The sequence below is a fragment of the Centruroides vittatus genome, unplaced genomic scaffold (assembly GCF_030686945.1).
Source record: "Centruroides vittatus isolate TY-2023 unplaced genomic scaffold, ASM3068694v2 contig_1112, whole genome shotgun sequence".
Lineage (NCBI taxonomy): Eukaryota > Metazoa > Arthropoda > Arachnida > Scorpiones > Buthidae > Centruroides > Centruroides vittatus.
Window position 1 is genome coordinate 697,119 of NW_027120714.1, and position 7,534 is coordinate 704,652.

Genomic DNA, 7,534 nt, shown 5'->3' on the forward strand with positions numbered 1-7,534 from the left:
ACTCGGATTCCGACGATAAAATTTCATACTCAATTTAGGTCTTACGTTTGAAATATGTTACAAATAGATTAATAATTAAATGCAATAAAAATGCATAAAGATATTTATAATCTCTGCTACAGAGATGCATCTGTAACATCTTTTGTTTTGCAAAAGTTTAAAATCCTTGGGTGAGAAACTATTCTTTTTTGCAAAGTCCCTAAACAAATTAATGCGTCAAGTCAGGCTCTAGGGAGTAATCCCGTATCGGGTCTGTATCCAAACTGTCGGTTGCCGAATTTTTTATCGAGATATTTTTGAACTAGGAGAAATCGGATGTAATCTTGCGGATGGCTTTACGCCTACTTTACTTTGTAGAAAGTTCTTCATTAAACTCCTAGGTAATAATATGTTTTGAAGATTGAGCTAAAATAATACGTTGCATTTATATAATGCTTACTTAAGTAATACTATGTGGCTTCTAAAAAATATATATATATAGACATACTCAAAAGTTTTCTCAGTTACTCTTAGATAGTAGCTATGACCAATTATGCGCGAAGTTGGTAGTGGCTTTGTATTCGATTGACGGGCCGGCCACGTCAAGTTTTCTGGGTTTTCTTCACACGTCTAACACCTAAGTAAAGGCAATTTTCATAGAAAGTGATCTTGATCTCTTTGATAGATTGCCCTATCCCATCAATCCAATCCTATATCATCTTTCCTTTGGAAGCCACGCTGGGTGTTTGAATGCCCTTATTTAAGCTCTAAGGAAAACTGCAGACGTGCAAAAGGTATTATTGCATTTCATAAAACATCCAAAGTGCAATAACACTTTTTGCGAGTCTGCAGTTTTCCTCGGAGTTTAAATAAAAGTGTTCAAACACCCGACTCGGGTGCGGATAAATTGATTATGGGTACGAGAAAAAACCATCCTAATGCCCACAAGAAAGTGTCAAAAAGTTTGCTCGCATTAAAGATTAAATGTCATCTGTTAAAATTTCTTCATATTTTATAATTTTTTTATTGTTAATGATGATAAAAATAATAATAAAATGTCAAGGAAATTGTTCATATATTTTACTTGAATTTATCCAAAATGGTGTAATATAAACAGTGGAGTATGCATTATTATTAATCTAGCAAAAAGATTTAATAAATTACTTAATTGTAACAATTTTCTATGATATAAAAGTGTTTTTGTGTGATCACATAGTGTTTACTTGGCTACTCTTTGTGTTATTGCTTCCGGTTTACAGTACGGTGGAACATCGACCCATCATTTTTCAAGGAGATAGAGAATAAATGACGAATGAGGAAACATGCCCAATGTAAGTTGTAAATAAATAACATTTATTACTTTTGGCACAAATATAATACGGCATTAAACAAATACTTTTTATTAAAAAGTCTTACGTTGTTCTTTGCTTTTTGGAAGAATTTTGCCTCAATTATGGTCTGCGTTGTTTCCACTTTGCACCTAGAAAAACATTTTAATTTTTTGTAAAGCTTTGTAAGTCTAGGCGAAGCTTGGCACCGTCTCTCGTTCGTTTTTGTCTTCACCTTCCTCCACACTCCTTGTAGACCCAATGCTTTGCATAATCCTTCAACAATTTCAGTGCCACTTATTGCCACATGACAATATAGATTTGAAAATTGTATTTCTGGACTCTATGCAGTTCTTTCCGGTATCGGCCAAAATCGTCGTCGTCGTTTGCTATTTCGTTACCGTCCATCTCGTGCCCAGCTTTACAGAAGCAAGTTTGAATGGTTTGCTTGTTGCCATGCTACCATTATTTAGTACATTGCTTTAAGTATGTTAATTTTTTCTTTACTTCCTTTCCTGACTCCATAAGGCAAATGGATGTTTGTACAAGGCATTTTCTATAGCACACTTTTAAACTGTGAATGAGTCCTAAGGCTGGAGTGAACTTGTACAGTTTTCAGGGTACTGTACCACTTTCACACTTCTAAAAAAAAGGATGTATCTTTGGGTTGTGCTGCAGAATTGTCTACAAAAGGAATAATTTATCGGTTTTGCATCTCTATTTGCATGTCTAAAGAATGGAGAAACAAACAAAAAAATCTGTCTTCATCCATGCTTTACTGTTCACATAATATTTAGTTGGCAATTTTTTTTGACATTCTTAAAGCATCTTAATTTTAAGGATTTCCCAATCACAATTGGCACTTGTTTGTCATTCCCATCACTGTTAATGCATAATAGCATGATGAGTCTGTCCTTTGGAATGTTCTCCACCATGGCAAGACTCTCCATTGTGTACCAAGGTTCTATCGGAAAGCACATCGAAGAATAGCCATCTCATTTAAAGATGGCAGACTTTCCACCTACGCATCAGTATTCTGTACACTTAGTTCAGCATTGTCTTCTGCTATCTTCTTGAAAACCAGATCAGGCCAATCTTTGAATCTACTTATTCAACCATTGGACACCTTAAAATTATCTGCGTTCATCTGAGTGGCTATCACTTTTGCTCTTTTCCTTATTGTGGTGCCATCGATCGGAACATCGATTGCCCATGCCTGCCGATACTAAGTGAAGAGCACCATTTCCAATTCGGCAAATGTCGACTCCTTGCCAGTTTTTCTCTTCTTGCACACATTACCACATTTCTCTATTTGTTTGCAGATCTCATCCTTCTTGATGAATATAGAGTTTAATGTGTACATTTGGATTCATTTTGCAATATTCTGAAGTTTCTCACTAGGATTCTTTCTACTTTATTATTTTTAACCAGTTATGCAAAGTTCTCACTTGCTTCTTCGGCCGAGCCATGGTCCAAAGAAAACTAATTAAAGAATAAATGAACGGGAGTAAACTAATGAAAACAAATAAACCGAATACTAGAAAGCTCCAAACCACTCGCAACAAAGCTAAGTTAGGAAATGATGCTAATAATGCAGACGGGGAGCTTAGCACCACTTGCAAAGCAGGACCGCATTACCGTGTTTATAGTTTAAAGAGAAGGTAACATAAATAATAAATACTTTGCTTCAATTTTTTTCAAATGATCCACATGGGAAATATACATTGGAACTGTAATTTACAAACGATCAATACAGTAACACAACAGTTCAGTCGAATGATGGATAAGGGGATAAATAACGTTATTTATATGCCAGAACTTCATTTGGGACCAAAAATGACAAACGTGGAAAATGATCATTGATAGAACATTAGATCGAGGTGCCATTGTATTTTGTAAAGCATGCTTTGTTATCTGTTACTGGATACCATCTTTACTTTCTTTTGACCAGTACTGTCTTTGCCCTTACCTGAATCTTGTACAAGAAATTTTGATAAATAGTGAAAATTTTGCACCTATTTTCTCTCGGTGTCCCATGTATCCATACAATTTGATTGTACATAAAATTAGAGTCGATGCTGCTCTCGACCAAGGAGATCTGGCAAGATAATAAAATTGAAGACACGAAAATAGTATGGCAGAAATCACTGGATTAAACGAAAACTGTTTGAGCACACTCATATTATCCATACAAAGCAAGATAAGGATATCAAAATTCTACATAAAAGACTTTAAATTCAATGATAATGTCTCATATTAATAGTATAATGAGGAATAGATTTCTTTTATAAGAAATATTAATTTTAACTTGAAGAAATTATTTATGAATTTAGTATAAAGGTGTGGTTATCCATTTATTTGTCACCGACAATAATTAAAGCCGGAAATGTCCCATACACATTATATAGTGTGTAACAAAGATGGTTCACCTAATCATTTTTCTGTAGAAATCTCAACTGCACAGAGTGAAGTTTATCATCTGTGTAAAAAAGTAAACCTCTGATGAATTTTTGATACTTTATTAGAAAACTTTTAGAACAAACCAGTGGATAGATACTAAACAATACAGAAGTATTGATTTATTTTTTAATAATTAACGTCTTACATAATATAAAATTTCTTGCCAGTTAGAATAATAGGTTAATGTTACTCTAGGTATACAAAATGGCGGCTCGTCTCCGATCCCAGCAATCAGAAGCCAGGTAACCTAACCTATTCTAATAATTTGGTTACTAATAATTATGGTAATTTATTAGAATAGGTTAGGTTAGGTTAGAACGTGCGTTCCCATTGTTCCCTGTCTTCTGATTGCTGGGATCGGAGACGAGCCGCCATTTTGTATACCTAGGGTAACATTAACCAAATAATTCAGTTACTGGAAAAGTTATATAATTGATCAATTATTGATAAAAGAAAATAGGTCGGGAAGACGGAAAATCATTGGCAGCTCGATACTTGCAATAATGTAAGAAGAAGAAGAAACAATTAAACAACAATTAATTTTATTTTTTTCCTTTTTTTATACATATATATTTATATATAGCTATTGTTTTTATTCAATTCCAATCTTCTAATTACATCAACAATACAAAGTGGCTCGAGATATTCCGTCTCTTCTAAAATGAAGAAACGGGTATTACAGGAATCTACACTCGTACCACGCGACAGAGTTTACGTCTCTGGTCGTTTCGGTATCGATGTATAAAGAGTGCCGTGGAGATATATTTCGAATGAGTCCTTCTACCAAACCGGGGGGAGGGGACGTCGGGTTACTCAACTCTAATAACAATAATAACCGTTTTATCGGTAGAAATATTCGGAGGAAACACTCGACCCTGTTCATCTTTAGCACGGCTAAAGATTGGCACGTACAGTACAGTACATTAGACACTTCTTTATACTTTAAATCTAGAAAATTTAATTGATATATTTTTTTTTTTTTGTTTTATTTAATTGATATCAGTGAAAATGTTTTGTTTTCTTTATACTAAAGTGCTCATTTGTACATAATCACATTAGGTCTTTATGAATGTATTAATTCTAGACTATGTTATATATTTAGCTATGGATTTATGAAAGCAAATGAATAATTACAAATGATTTTTAGGAAATATATCTAGCATCTTAAATAATAAGAATAAAACTCTATTCTTATTAACAATGAATATTCTATATATATGTATATATATATATATATATATATTGGTTTATCACTGTCTCAACATTGAGATTTAACGCCGGTCGACGGTTCCCAATTTTTTTAACGTGACTTTTTCCACATTCCGTCGACTCTGGTCGTTTCTCTACCGGGGACAAGTGGAGTAATTTGTAAGGCCAATATCTAAGGAGCTCAGAACATTTTATTCCCCTACGAACGGGTTAAAACATTGTGCTGCATCAACGAAGCCCGTTGAGAACCCCGTGAACATGTACATGTATATATATATACATACAATACAGATAACAAGTCTCTAGAATCTGCCAACAGTCTTGAGGCACGCTTTGGGAATATACCGACAAAATTCACACTTGTAACTGCAGGTTACTTTTATAATAACAAATATCACGTATAGAATTCCTCTAATATGACATTGCAATGTGTCTGGTAACACAGTACTGCAAATATAGATATTAAAACACCGATTGTATATAATGGTTTCAGTCATCCGGCAATTGCAAACGTGTGCAAGTATTAGGAATAAAGTGGAGACATTCTATTATAATTCTAGACTATATAACTAGATAAATGAAAGGTTTAGATGTGTCGAATCTGTTAATTTGCCAGAATGACTTCTTACTGGTGTAAATATCGATTTATCTGCTCGACTGTATCTTCTTGTATACGAATAAAGTGAATCCAAAGTAGATTTAATTGTGTAAAATCAAAAGTTGTAAATATTTAGGTTAGTGTACAGGTAGGTAATTACGTTTATTTTTTGTACGTCAACAGTTAATCCGAACAGATAACATCTATAAAATCTTCTACTCGTTAGAAGGATTTACTCCGGTAAACAAATCTTTCTACATCATTAGACGATAATAGAATGCCAGATCAGAGGAATTCCATAAACAATATTGCAATTCTCTGGTTTAGAACTAAATTACAGATTTATGAAAATGTTCGTACGTAGGTAGATCTTAATTTATTTAAAATTATCCTTGGAAATAATAATAATAATAATACCTAGATTCTATAATAACCATAACTTTTTGCAATTCCCACAATTATAAATGGTCACCGAGGCATACGAAGTGTGTAACGTCTTTGGTCGAGCGAGAAATCAATACGTAACAAAAATCACGTAACATTTAAAATATGAAACATAGTAATGATTTTTATGTAGACTCACAACAGTTATACTGTATTTAATAACAATTTTTAAAGATTTTCTTCTGGATTATAGGCCTATATACATTGTTTTTTTTTTCCTTTTTTTAATTTATGAAATCACATTTTACAATATTTGTCTTCGATTACAAAATAATTTTACCTCACGTAGAGCAATCTTAAATATCTCGTATTACTTTTTTACATTGTACTTTTTACCACTAAACTACATTACACAAAATGAACACTTTGCGAAGCACACTAGAATGGTTAGAATTGCAAAAACCATTCGTCTACAAACGACAGATGCCGGCTCTGGCTCGTTCTCCGTGTAATTTTACTTAAATTAAATTTATTCGCGTGTTACGTAACGTATTTTAACCAAACATCTTTACTTAGCCCGTAAGCTATGGTTTTCGAAGCTGGCACCATTCGCGCGCGTGTGTGGGGGGCACACCTAACATCCAATAAATATCGGGGACGACCTTGCACGTCCTTCTGAAATACCACGAAAGCCAGGTCGAAAACCATTGTCTTAAGATATAAAAGGCCCTTTCTTCTCAGTTAAACATTAATTTTTAAAATGTGAGGCCTTGGCTTACGTGTAAATCCAAGTCTGTTAAACCAAGGGAATCAAATTATTATTATTATCATCATCATTGCCAAACGTATAGACGAATTCGCTAACGGTTTAAATACCATTAAGCTATTTTAATAAAATACGGGAGAGACCGAGTTCGAGCGCTTCAGTTATTTGTAAACGATTTTTACAATTTCCTTGTTTATTACGTACTGTACTTTTATTTTTAAATACCGTAGTCATTTTTTTTTACTTGCTTTCATTAAAATATTATATTAGAAAATTTGGTTAATGCTACCTATGGTTCCAAGATGGCGGCTTCTCTCCGATTCCAGCCAGGAAACAGTGGGGATGCACGTTCTAACCTAACCTAACCTATTCTGATAATTTTGTTGGTAATAATTATGGTAATAGAATAGGTTAGGTTAGGTTAGAACGTGCGTCCCCACTGTTTCCTGGCTGGAATCGGAGAGAAGCCGCCATCTTGGAACCATAGGTAGCATTAACCGAAACTTTATAATGCTGAATATTTCTATTTTTATAAGTTTAATAGACTTTTTATCTTTTAATATTAAATCATTGCTGTAATATTTGATAATTGCAATTGTGTAATATCTCGGATGCAAAACTGCTGCAGACAGAATATGGAGAGAAGAGTTCGACGAATGTGAAAGAAAAAGAAATTCCAACCGAATTGTGATTTAAATTTCCAATTTCGTAGAGTTTCGATGGAAAAAATACAGACAATGACTTATTGTGTTGTTAATGTATCGAAATGAAGGTGTTCGTTTGAATCCGATATCAAATTGTACCGTGGTG